Source organism: Lichenostomus cassidix, chromosome W (genome assembly GCF_008360975.1).
Source record: "Lichenostomus cassidix isolate B80296 chromosome W, HeHo_3.0, whole genome shotgun sequence".
Lineage (NCBI taxonomy): Eukaryota > Metazoa > Chordata > Aves > Passeriformes > Meliphagidae > Lichenostomus > Lichenostomus cassidix.
The window spans coordinates 13,253,984-13,268,055 of NC_139510.1; the positions used below are offsets into that span (position 1 = coordinate 13,253,984).

At 43.2% G+C, this 14,072-nt stretch overlaps 1 long non-coding RNA gene across 1 annotated transcript; it reads right to left on the bottom strand.

Annotated features, from left to right (window-relative positions):
- Nucleotides 1–2,088: 2,088 nt before the first annotated feature.
- LOC146425533 (uncharacterized) lies at nt 2,089–8,846 on the bottom strand. Its single transcript, XR_014846556.1, has 2 exons — nt 8,422–8,846; nt 2,089–2,478 (listed from the first exon to the last, which is right to left on the bottom strand). It is a non-coding gene; the product is annotated as an uncharacterized LOC146425533 (long non-coding RNA).
- Nucleotides 8,847–14,072: the final 5,226 nt, after the last annotated feature.

Below are 14,072 nucleotides of genomic sequence, written 5' to 3' on the forward strand. Positions count from 1 at the left end.
ACATGGCTGTGAGGAATTCGAAAGACTGTGTTGCTTTAACCTGTCATCTCATAGCCAGAGCATCCACGCGACGATACAAAAAATAAGGGATCAAATCAAAGAACTGAAGACAGAAAAAGAAACAAACTGGATTGACGATCTTTTTGGACAGTGGAGACTTCAGAGATGGCTAGCATCCTTAGTCAAAACTGGACTGTGGGTGATCCTAATAATTTTCCTTGTTCTAAGCTTGTTCGGTTGCCTCAAGAAGTGTTTAACTAAGCAAGTAAGGGAGGCCTTTCCTTTAAATAAAGAAGGGGGAGTTGTTGGGGTAGAAGATACCACCTCAGGAACTGCTGAGGAGCTGAGGGGTTCCAACACAGCAGAACCCCACTGGTGGAAGCCTTCTTAGTCCTCCCCCCTGGAGAACACGATGGTTCCTCCCCAAATTATGTAAATCCCCCCAGCTGTAACTTAACCCTTGATCCCATGCCTTCCTCCTCCCATTGGTTGTGGTGTTACCCCCGCCTCCTCTCCCCTGACCCTCCAGCCGCCCCTTTAAATGTAGACGGCTGGGGTGTCTCGTCCTCTTTTTGGCCTCGGAACCCTTCAGAATAAACCTCTGGAACCTCCGGCTGACTGAGCGCTCTGAATTCTTTGTCTCTGGTAACGCACGAGTTATCCAACTCCGTGGGTGAGTGAGAATATGTGCCTTACACCGGCATGGGTGTGAGAAGGGCTTTTCTGTACAGCACCAGGCAGTGCTGGCTGGAGTGATCTCTCGAAAAGCCATAGAGACACTTTCGGTAAACGCAGAGGCCTGGTTCCACCCCTCCTCCCCCTCCGCGTTATTAAGCTTGCAGTTTTTTTCTTTGGTTCCTTTCTGAGCCCAATACAGAATTGGTTCTTTTGGGATCCACCCTATAGAACTTCCATTACTAATTTTATATCTTTTACAGGGAGAGTTTCCTACCTCGTTAAGGAAGTTTTTCCCAGTATGCCATAGGCACTCTTCCCCTATTACTGTTGAACTTAAAATCCACCCTTCTGGCCAGTTTTCTCCTTTCATATTTGTTCAGTTCCATTTAAGAAGTTCTATAGGGCCTAGGCTACTGCCCTTCCAGGGCCATTCTTCTGTCATTAAAGCACCACCACATACCCAACAGTTGGTAATGTTTAACTCCTTACTTATTCTTTCCCCTAATTCCACAAACAGGTTTTTCCCTACTCCTGAGATTTCCATTTCTTTTTCTAATTGTTGTCTGAGTTTTGTATACAAATCCTGGCGTTGGGTTGATACAGGTTGGGATTGCTGGGTTGGTTTCCCTTTTTTGTTTACTATTTGTTCCTTTACCAAGTCCTGGACCCGGTTACTAAGGGTGAAAGTGAAGCAAACCCATTCTTCCCCTTTTGGGCATTTTTCTCCTAACCTACTACCACTTGTTCCTAAATTTTCCACAATCCAATATCTTTTCCCTTTATGTGTGCAAGTACCTAATTTGGATGGATCATAGCATTGGTTGCTAACATGAGTATGGGTAATAAGAAAGGAACCTCGGGTCCTTTCCCAGTAAAGTGTCCGGTAGCATTTGCGACATGATTTTGCTTGTATCCCATAGGGGAAAAGGCAAAGAATGAGTGACACAAGGAGGAATAATAGAGGTCCGGTATGGCTTATACCCCCACCTCCCATGCCTATGGGGTTGCTGCCCATAGCAGGGGTATATAATCTTCTCGGTGGCAAGTACAGTGGTCAATCCGGTCTTGCCCTCTATTTCCGTGTCACTTCCTCCTTATTAGTTTCCAAGCAAATCGCCTTTGACACTTTTTAACTGTGGTTTCCCATTGTTCCTCAGGTACTTCCCATTCAACAGGTACTTGTAATTCCCTCCCACAAAGCAAAGTTATTATTTGAGCTAACCCTAGTTCTGTCTGGGTAGGGAGTGAATTTCACTCTCGACTCACTGTTTTTGTGTATTACAATACCAGTTTTTCCCACAATGTATGCTTTTACATTAAACCCAGCTATTATGTCTAGTATTGGGATGAATTAGATAAGGTATGTAGTATGGCACTGAAGGAGATTGTAATATCTCCTTGAGATTAGGATATAGTCTATTTTCCTTTTTATATAAATCACAGGCTAAGGCTAAAACATAAGGACCCTTTGTCCAAAATAATCCTGATTCTCCAGTTTGGGGTGGAAGTATTCTTCTCCAAGGCGGGTATTGGAGGTTTTTTTTCAAAATCTTTCCAGATGGCTCTTGAAAACACCGATATAAGCTTAATCTTATTTCTCAATTATTTGTAATTCTTGGGATCTTCCCAGTTCATTACCACTAAGTCCTCTCTTAAAAGTCAACCTGGTATCGCCTGGTTTAGAAGTTAGAGTCCACTCCTTAGGTTCTTCCACAGGTCCTTTGATTCTGCTGGCGTGGATCCATCCTCTTTCCCTGGTCCGGATTGCTGCTTCAGTTGTCAGTAGTACCTGAAAAGGACCTTCCCATTGTGGGGTTAAAGATTGTTCTCTCCATGTTTTCACTAATACCCATTCTCCTGGTTGGATATTATGGATTTTAAATTCTAAGGGAGTGGTTTGAGGGATTATCCCTTTTAACTGCAAATTTTCAAGTGTTTTTGCAATGGTGTTGACATATTTTCGAATACCCATTTCCCCTTCTTCATAAGTAGCAGTTTCATGTTGTGTGGTTAAAAAAGGTAACCCAAACATCATCTCGTAAGGTGATATCCCCAGGTCTGACCTGGGTTGTGTTCGGATTCTCAGTAGAGCCAATGGTAAACATTTTACCCATGACATCTGTGTTTCAATCATCAGTTTTGTCAGAGTTCTTTTTAATGTCTGGTTAATTCTTTCTACCCAGCCCGAACTCTGTGGATGCCATGGAGTATGTAATTCCCATTTTATTCCCAGAACTTGAATTATTTGTTGTAGCACTTTTGAAGTAAAGTGTGTCCCTCTATCTGAGTCTATTTTATTAACCATTCCATATCGGGGAATAATTTGTTCTAAAAGGGTTTTACATACTACATTAGCAGTAGCCCTGACAGTGGGGACCGCTTCCACCCAATGAGTTAAATGGTCAATTATTACTAATAAAAATTTCCACTTTTGTACTTGAGGGAGTTCAGTAAAATCTACTTGGATACTTTGAAATGGTCGTAGAGCCAACTCACAACCTCCCGGGGTTGTTTTTCTCATTACCTTTTTATTTACCTTTTGACAGGTTATGCATTTCTCAGTTACTTGTTTTGCTAATCCAAAGACTCCAATGCACCCATAATTCCTTAAAAAGTGATCACACAAAGCCTGAGTACCCCAGTGAGTTTTTTGATGCAAGCCTTCTAACACTTTTCTAGTAAGTGGTTTATTAAGTAACTGTCTTCCATCAGGGAGTTTCCATTTACCAGATGGATCTTGCTTTCCCCCTATCTTACTTAATTCCTTTTCTTCTGTTTCACTAAATTTTGGAATTTCCAATTCTTCTCTATCTGGGGTCAGAATTAACAAAATTTTTTTAGTCCCATTCTCTGCTGCATCTTTAGCTTCTTGGTCTGCCAGATTATTCCCTCTTATTTCTGGGGTCATTCCCTTTTGATGTCCCTTAACATGTACTACTGCTATTTCTTCTGGCAATTTTAGGGCTTCTAAAACCTCTAAAATTAGTCCTTCCTGTATTAATCCTTTTCCCTTAGAGTTTAGTAATCCTCTTTCCTCCCAAATTTTCCCAAAAGTATGTACTACTCCAAAGGCATACTTTGAATCAGTATATATGGTTCCTTTTTCCTTTGCTAGATATTCCAGTGCCCTCTTTAGGGCATATAATTCACAGGATTGAGCTGACCAATGTGAAGGCAATTTCCCTTTTTCAATTGTCTGCATATTCTCTCCATCCACTAAAGCATATCCTGACATTCTTTTTCCTTGTAGACATCTAGATGAACCATCAACATATATTTTTCTCCCTTCTGGGAGAGCCTGTTCTGCTAAATCTTCCCGAACCTTAGTTTGATACTGTATAATTTCTAAACAGTTATGTACTAAATTACTTTTTGGTTCTCCATATAAAAATTGAGCTGGATTTAAACTTTTGTCTACTTCTAATGTCAAGTCATTACTGTCTATTAGAATTGCTTCATATTTTAACATTCTGGAATCGGTCAACCATTTTTCAGCTTTTTGATTTAACACACTCCTGACTGCATGAGGACTATGCACAATTAACTTGCTTCCAAAAGTAAGTTTACGACTTTCTTCTACCAGGATGGCAGTAACTGCTATAGCTTGTACACACACTGGCCAGCCATGACTTACTGGATCTAGCATTTTAGATAAATAAGCTATTGGCCTTTTCACTCCTCCCCATTCTTGAACTAAGACTCCATGGGCTACTCCACTTTCTGCATTCACATACAGATGGAAAGGTTTTTCTAATGAAGGTAAACTTAAGGCAGGTACTGAAGCTAGCTTGACCTTTAGTTCTTCTAATTTAATATCATCTTCTTTAGTCCATTTTATATCGTCCTCCTCTGCCAATTTTCCATACAAGAATTTTACTGCCTGTGTATACCCTTCGATCCATAACCTGCAATATCCCAATAACCCGAGCAGCCTTCTAATTTCCTTCTTTGAAGAAGGAGGGGAGAGAGATAAAATCCCCAAAATTCTTTCAGGATTTAGTTTTCGGCTTCCTTTACTTATTAAATGACCAAGAAACTTTACTTCTGATTCTACAAATTGTAATTTTCCTTTTGATACTCTTAATCCTTTTTCCCCAAGAAAGTTTAAAAGATTGATAGTAGTCTCTCTAACTTCTGTTTCAACTTCCCCTGATAATAAAAGATCATCCACATATTGGATGATTTGTATTCCAGGAGGGGTGGAGAAAGTATGTAATACTTCTTCTAAGGCTTGCCCAAATAGATTTGGGGATTCAGTGAATCCTTGTGGTAGTTTTGTCCATCTTAACTGTTGTTTTCTCCCATTGCCTGGATCTTCCCATTCGAAAGCAAAAATATCTCGGCTGCCTTCTGCTAAAGGGCAGGCCCAAAATGCATCTTTGAGATCCACCACACTAAACCACTGATGTTGAGGTGGAACTTTACTTAAAAGGGTATAGGGATTAGGTACCACTGGGTAATGGGTCTTAGTTCTTTTGTTAACTTCCCTTAAATCTTGCACTAATCTGTAAGTTCCATCAGGCTTTTTTACTGGGAGAATAGGGGTATTGTGAGGGGACATACAGGGTTCTAATGTTCCATCTTTTATCAAATCTTCTATTATGGGCTTTAGGCCTTCCCTTCCTTCTAAGGATATAGGGTATTGCCGTATGCGAATGGGGCATTCTTCTCTCTCAATGGTTACTTTTATGGGGTCTATAGCCAACTTCCCTCTATTTCCTTCCCCAGCCCAGACTTCTGTGTTAATCTTTCTTTCATCTTCTTCTTCAAGTTTTAACACTTTTACTGTCATCTTTCCCTCCTCTGGTATCACTCCTATCCCTAGTTGTACTTGCAAATCTCTCCCCAGTAAATTGCAACCTGCTCCAGGGACTAATAAAACATCTCCCATCCCTATTCTAGTTTCCCCTTCAATTACTACATTTTTAATAACAGGAACCTTAAACCCCTCCCCCTTAGCACCTGAAACTTTCACGGTATCCTTACTAATACTACACCCCTTTGGAACACTCACCACACAGGTTCTTTCTGCCCCTGTATCAACTATAAATTCTAATGCCTCCCCATGGGGACCTACCTTCAAGGTTATCAAAGGCTCCAGATGGTATTCGTCCCCCAAAAGATAGAGCCTTTGACACCCCTAATCTGCTAATTCCTCTGATTGCATTTCTTGGAAAATTCTTAGATTCCTTTTCAAGTGTGGGCATTCTCTCCTATAATGCCCCTCTTCCCCACAATGGAAACAGACATTTTTGGTTTGCTCTTGAGGTTTGGTTTGTGCTTGGGTCTTATTCCTCCCCCTCTCTTTTTCTCTAAACCCAGAATATTTAGGAATGGCAGCTGGAGATGCCGTATTCCTATGGGAATTGCTTTCTCGCATGGTGGCTACCATAATTTTAGCTTTTACTTTGGCTTTTTCTTCATCTCTTCGTACATAAACTTTCTGAGCTTCTTTTAGTAGCTCATTTAATCCCTTGTCTTGCCAATCCTCAATTTTTTCTAACTTTTTTCTAATGTCTGGCCAAGCATGAGTGACAAAATTTACTTTCAATAAAGCTTGTCCTGCTAGACCATCAGGGTCTATTCCAGAGTACTGCCTCATATTTTTTTTAAGTCTTTCTAAAAATTCCATTGGGGTTTCCTCCTTCCCTTGTTGTCCATCAAAGGCTTTGCTCACATTTTGCCCTCGGGGTGCTGCTTCTTTTATCCCTTTAATTATCAGATTATGATAATCTCTCATATTCCCTCGTCCTGCTTCTTCATTGTGGTTCCAGTTAGGGGGTGCTATTGGCATTTTATGATCCCCTGGTGGGCCAAGTTGATTTTCTCTTTCCCAAATTTTTATTCCAGCAGCTCTAATCATCTGTCTTTCCTCTTAGGAAAATATAATGCCCATTATTGACTGCATTTCTTCCCAGGTATAAATGTTTGGACCCAAAAACTGGTCCAGTTGTTCTGCTGTGCCTATTGGATCCTCTAACAATCCTCTAATTTCCTTTTTAAAATTTCTAACCTCTGAAGAGGTCAAAGGAGCGTTAACAAAACCTATTCCTCCTTGAGCACCTCCCATGGGAACCTCCCTCAAAGGAAATAAACTGAATTTATGATCCCACCCTTCTTGTTCTATCATCATAACCTTAGAAGAAACTTTTCTACCGTGTTTTGGAGTGGTGGCAGGAGAGGGTTCATCAGACTGTCCTCGAGTTTTAAATGAGTTTTTTCGAGTATTCTGGTAAGGAGCTCCTTCATCTACTAGGGACATAGTATTTGTTTTCAATCGTTCCGGGATAGCAGCAGGTTTTTTTATTATTCCCGGAACTTCTGATGATGGAGGACCGGAAGTTTGTATCACAGAATTGAAACCCTCTGTACTCGGTAAACTGGAAGAAGGAAGTAGTGAGGGGAAATTGCTCGCATGGTCTCTAGCAGCGTGGCCAGAATCCAGGTTTCTTGGAATAGAGGGTTCAACATGTACTGGTACTGCCGGTGCCAGTGGGACTGGAGCCGGCGGAGGCACATGGTAAGGCGGCGGGAGTACGTCTAACGGATCCCAGCCTTTTTCTATTTTTTTCTTTTTATCTGTCTCCGGAACCTCTGAAAATTTAAAAACTGATACTTTTGGAGGTTCCTGTTCTTCAACCCAGCAAGAAGCATATTCTCGCTCCTCTGAATTAACTGGGTTTTTAGACTTTACAAATATATTTAAGGCTTCACAAATCCAAGCTTCAGATGATCCATATCGGGGCCAATAAATGTGATCTGATCTTATTTTTCCTTTTGTCCATTCTATCATACAATATTGAATCATTTTCACTTTATCTTTTTCTTTTGTGTGGGGATTTTTGTCCCAGTTTGCTAATTTTATTCCCAAGGGACTCTCTTGGGGTATATCTGTCAGGACCTCTCTACTTTTTTTCTTTCTTGTCTTGCTTATTTCCTGCCCCATCTTTTCAAGCCTCTTTCTTAGCTCTTACTCTTTTTAATAACGTAAACACCACCCACCCTTCACAGTACAGAAAACTTCTCTTTTCTTAATAACATACACTTTTCACTCATTCACATTCACTCAATTTTTATTATTTTTATTTTTCTATCTCACTCATTCTCACTCACAACAACACAAACAATATTTTACCCATGGGTTTTTAACTTTTAGGGATAATGAAAATTTCAAAATATTGTTGGCCAACCCCAGATGCTCTTGGGGGTGGTAATCTTAGGATATTTCCTTTAACCTTCACTTCTACACTTCCCGTCTTATAGGATTATTTCTATCCTTTTTAATTCTACACTTCCCGTCTCATAGGATTTCTCCCTATCCTTCTTAATTCCACACGTCCTGTCTCATAGAATTCTCCTATCCTTCTTAATTCTACACATCCCGTCTCAAAGGACTCTTCTATCCTTTTTACTTTACCCCCCCTCAATCTGGCACCTTTTTAAAATTGGGGACTTTTTATTCCCATTCCCCAGTCCCGTTTCCTAGTGGATTGTGCTAGAAAACTTTTTGCTACCTTTTCCCAGGGGTCCAACCCCTCCCTGGAACCCAGTTCCAGTTTTCCCCCGGGGGATCGTTCACTCATTTTTCCTTGTGCTTCATCTCTTTCCTGGCCGTGTTTCTCGCGAAACAGCGGAACCGCAGTATCAGAGACTCCTCATTCGCCTCGCAAGTCTGGTAGCCAGCTCGCATCTCACACACACACCAATCAATCCCCCGAAACCTGCCCCCCCGACAATACTTACAATCCTTTTTCTTGTCCGGGTCTTCGTGCACTTAGAATTGTGGGCTTTTTCCACCGCGGTGCGTTTTAGGGAGTCTTTGTCTTTGCTTTATGGGTCCCTTCTTGTCCTCGGGATGGCGACCTGCAACCACTGACTCACCCTAGAAGAGGGGAGCGGTCTGCCAAACGCAGGGGGGGGCGCCTTCCCCCGCTCCGGCTCTTCGCAAGCGTCAGAGGTGAGGTCTCCTCCCAGACGAGTCCCCAATTGTGAAAAACACGCTTCACTCTCCTGTTGAAATTTAAAGGGTTTAATAAAAGACAATAGGGGACACCAATAAAGCAAAGAAACAGCGCTGGGTGCTTGGCTCCAAGCCAAGAAGCACACCTGCCAGTGAGGGAGTCGTCTTAAATACTCTTTGTATTGCATCAGCCTTATGCATATTCAAACTTTTCTCAGAACTTTTTCCATGTTCCAAGAACTATTTTGCATGGCTCCTCCTTGGTCCCGCCTTTTTAGAGCATGCGCTTTTTCGGCTGTGGTTTCTTCCAGTCTTGGTTATCAAAGCTGTGGTTTCTTCCAGTCTTGGTTATCGCCTCCCAGTTTGGGCTTGGTTCTGTAGTCCTTGCATCTGGTTACAGGCTGATAGTCAGGTATCGGTGGCAGGTCTTCTTTTTGGGTGTTACCCAGTCAAGCAGGTGGTGTGGTTAGTAAAGAAAAGTTCTTTTAAACTACTGTTATTAGTTTTCACTATAATATCGAAATCTAGTTCATAACAGAAATTAAAACATTGGTTATATACCTCTATCTCTATGACAAGACTACTTCTATAAAACCATACACACAATGAATATCTACGAAAGCCAACACTATATTAGGATATATTTATAACACTATTAAATTGTAGTTCTGACTTGGAATCACTTGCAATATATTTGTGTGGGGTTAATTCCTCCACTGGTTTGTTTTCAAACTAGCACACACAATTACATTTTTCTTCTTACATTTTTGTACAAATCATAGAAACACAGAGTCATTAAGGTTGGACAAGACCTCCAAGATCATCAAGTCCAACCCTTGACCAAATACCACCATGCCCACAAAAAATATATAACTTGGTTTTTGAACACTTCTAGGGCTGGTGACTCCAACACTTCCCTGGGAAGCTCATTCCAATGCTTAACCACTCTTTCAGTGAAGAAATGTTGTGTTATATCCAACCTGAACCTCCCCTGGCACAGCTTAAAACCATTTCCCCTTGTCCTGTCGCTAGTTGCCTGGGAGAAAAGACCAACCCCCACCTCACCACAACCTCGTTTCAGGTAGTTGTAGAGAGTGATAAGGTCTCCCCTCAGCCTCCTTTTCTCCAAACTAAACAACTCCAGCTCCCTCAGCCACTCCTCTTAGGACATAGGCTCTAGATCCTTCACCAGCTTTGTTGCCCTTCTCTGAACATGCTCTAATACCTCAATGTCTTTCTTGTAGTGAGGGGCCGAGAACTGGACACAGTGCTTGAGGTGCGGCCTTACCAGGGCCGAGTACAGGGGGGCGATCACTGCCCTGGTCCTGCTGGCCACGCTACTTCTGATACAAGCCAGAATCCCATTGGCCTTCTTGGCCACCTGGGCACACCGCTGGCTCACGTTCAAACAGCTGTCAATCCATACCTCTGGGTCCTTTTCCGCCAGGCAGCTTTCCAGCTGCCCTTCCCCAAGCATGAAGCGTTTCGATACAGAACAAAAAGCCAGAATTTGTCATAGTTTAGCAACAATGGGAGTTGCTCCAACCATGAGTTCAGTCATCATTGAAAAACATCATCCAGTCACTCAAGTAAGTCAGAATTGTTTGAAAAAGTATTCTTATTAGAATACATCTGGTAGTAGTATAAAGAAAAATTGACATTATGCAGAGATATTAGAATCATAAAATTGTTTGGGTTGTAAGGGACCTTTAAAGGTCATCTAGTTCAATCCCCCTGCAAGGAGCAGGGACATCTTCAACTTGATCAAGTTTCTCAGAGCCCTGTCCAACCTGACTTTGAATGTTTCCAGGGATGGGGCATCTACTAGCTCTCTGGGCAATCTGTGCCAGTGTTTCACCACCATCATAAAAAAATTCTTCCTTATATCTAGCCTGAATCTATGCTTTTTTAGTTTTAAAGCCGTTACCCCTTGTCCTAGCACTACAGGTCCTGCTAAAAATTCTGTCCCCATCTTTCTTATAAGCCCCATTTAAATATTGAGGGAACACAATAAGTTCTCCATGGAGCCTTCTCCAAAGGCTAAACAACCCCACCTCTCTTAGCCTTTCTTTATAGAAAAAGTGTTCCATGCCTCTGATTATTTTTGTGACCCTCCACTGGACCTACTCCAATACATCCATGTCTTTTCTGTGCTGAGGACCTCAGAGCTGGATGCAGCACTCCAGGTGGGTCTCATGAAAGTGGAATAGAGAGACAGAATCGCCTCTCTCAATCTGCTGGCTGTGCTGCTTTTGATGCAGCCCTGGATACAATTGATTTTCTGAGCTGTGAGCACACATTGCTGCCTCATGTCCAGCCTCTCATCCACCAGCACCCCCAAGTCCTTCTCAGTGCTGCCCTTGATCTGTTCATCCCCCAGCCTTTATTGATACTGGGGGTTGCCCTGACCTAGGTGCTTTGTTGAACCTAATGGGTCCACTTCTCGAGCTTGTCCAGGTCCCTCTGGATGGCACCCAGTTTGTAAAGTGTGTAAACTGCACCACTCAGCTTGGTTTCATCTGCAAACTTGTGGAGGGTGCACTTGAGCCCATTATGTCATTGATGAAAGTATTAAACAGTACTGGTCCCAATATGCACCCCTGAGGGACACCACTTGTCACTGATAATGTGTTGGTTTTGCTTGGCCCAGTTTTTGGTGGGGGAGAGCCACAGAGGTGGCTCCTCTGAGAAGCTTCTGGAAGCTTCCACCATGTCCAGCAGAACCAATCCCTGATGGCTCTGAAGATGATGGACATGCCGCTGGCCAAGCCTGGGCCAATTAGAGATGGTGGTAACATCTCTGTGATAACATACTTAAGAAGAAATCAAATAATTTGTGCATGCAGTTCTTTCTAGCCAGAGAAAGAGGAGGAGGTGAGAACATGTGAGGGAAACAACATGGAGACACCAAGGTCAGTGGAGAAGGTAGGGGAGGAGGTGCTCCAGGCACCGGAGCCAGGATTCCTTTGCGAGCTGTGGTGAAGACCATGGTGAGGCAGCTGTCCTCCTGCAGCCCATGGGGTCCACAGGGGATGCAGAGATCCACTCACAGCCTGTCGGGAGGTTCCCATGCTGGAGTGAGTGGATGCCTAGAGGAGGCTGTGTTCCAGTGGGAGACCCCATGGACAGAGGCCTTGCTCCCAAGATGGAACAGCCTGGCCTTGGAGGTCTGCACCCTGTGGACAAGTGACCCACATCGCAGCAGTTTTGGGAGGACTGTCTGCCCGTGGGAGGAGGCTCATATTGCAGCAGCGTGCATGTGTGCTGCTACTTGTGAGATGGACCCATGTCAGAAAGGTTCACGAAGAACTGTCTCCCATGGGAGGGACCCCACGGCAATGCAGGGGAAGGACTCCTCTCCCTAAGTAGTTGAGGAAGATTCTGGGGAACTGACCTAGGCCCCCACGCCCTGTCCCCCTGCACTGTTGATGGGAAGGAGGGAGGGGGTGCAGGCAAGAATGGTGTCTTTACAGGTTTTATTTTACTTCTCATTATCCTCCTCTGATTCCGTTAGTAATAAATTCACTTTGCAACTTTAAGATGAGCCTGTTTTCTCCTTGGAGCATTTTCTTCTGGTCCTTATCTCACTCATGAACCCTCTGTGTGTTAACTTTTTTTCCCTCTTCTCTGCCCAGCTGTGGCAGGGGAGAGCGGAGCGAGTAGATATTGTAGGTGCCTGGCATTTGGCCAGCATTCAAACCATGACAGGTCTCCATCCAGACATTAAGCTGTTGACTGCTGCTCTCTGGATGTGACCATCTAGCCAATTCCTTATCCACCAAAGAGTCCATCCATCAAATCCATCTCTCTCCAATTTAAAGAGAAGGATGTTGTCAGGCACCATGTCAAAGAAGTCCAGATAAATGACATCTGTAGCCCTTCCTTTGTCCACTGATGTAGTCACTCCATCATAGAAGGCCACAAGGTTGGTCAGGCAGGACTTGCCCTTCGTGAAGCTGTGCTGGTGTTGCCGAATCACCTCCCTGTCCTCCATATGTGTTAACAGTGTGGTGGTGCATCCCTTCCCCTCCTGCCCTTCTTTCTTGAGTTACCCTATGATCTCAGAGTTTCTGTTAGCCCCTGACCTTTGTGTAATGACTTGGGCAGTAAAGCGTCTCTTGACCATACCATGGCTAAGGTGGGGATAGCACTGACAGCACCAAGGGAGCACTTTCTGCACCAGGAACTCCTAAAGTGAAAGCAGGGATAATCAGTCATCCCATGACAGCCTTGGAACTTTCTTCATCTGAACCACAGCCCAAGGAGAGTGGTATCATTGTGGCTGAAGTTTCTGAAAGCAATTTCCCATGGTATTGGAAACGATTTAGAAACTGCAGTAATTACTGATATGAGAATGGAAAATTTATGGATCACTAAAGCAAATCATCTTAAGACCCTATAAACAGCAGTCCTTAGGGAGATCCTTTGAGCTCATCTGAACCACAGTGGGTTGTGATCATTATCTCCCTCTGAGTTGGATGCCGCTCAGAGCTCACAAACTTTCCCGTTTAACATACTTGGAGGACTGCTGACTGATGATGGGACCTGGACTGATGCCCCCACTTCTTGAAGCTCAACCCTTCGTCCATTCAGAAACACCAAAGCATTTGTCATTAGTATTTCACTGACTCTCAAGGGGAATTTTTCACAGGTATAGCTTTGTACATACTTCTTTGTGCCTGTGTGTGTGCATGTGTGAATTAATCTAAATACCTTATAGCAAGTATAGCATGAATATTACTATATAGAATCTATAGCTAAGTCACTGTTATAATTGCAATAAATCCTACTGAACCACTTTGTAAATTAGTCAATGAATAAAGGCTGCTAAACCCTCTTACACCTTTAACCCTATTTTGTCCCCAGTCTATGCATAAATCATTCTAAATTTATTCTAATTTGATGTCCTTGTGTAACATCATCAACGTAATAAGTAGTAGAGTAAACCTTGCCATCAAACTTAAACACAGAGGGGGTGATAGAGTGGAATAGGCCTCTGCGTTTACCAAAAGTGTCTCTATGGCTCTGAGAGATCACTCTGGGCAGTACAGCTTGGTACTGAGCAAGCAGACCTTTCTCTCACCCGTGCTGGTGGAAGGCGCACACACACACACTCATCCAAGAGCTTTGGATAGCTCATGTGTTTTACCAGAGACAAAGAATCCAGAGGGCTCAGTCATGTGGAATTCCAGAGATGCTTTTATTCCTGAAGGGGTCCAGCAGTGAAAAGAGAGAGTGATCCCGAGTAATCATTGCTATAGAGATACAGGGCAAATAGTCTGAGGGCACAGGGGCAGGGAAAAGGCGGAGGGATACAATGACCAATGGGGAGAAGGGAGGGGCAGAGTGAGGGATCAGGTTAAGGCCAACCAACATAAGAGGATTTACATAGTCTAGGGAGAGACCATTCAACACTCAGGAGGGAATTTCAAAC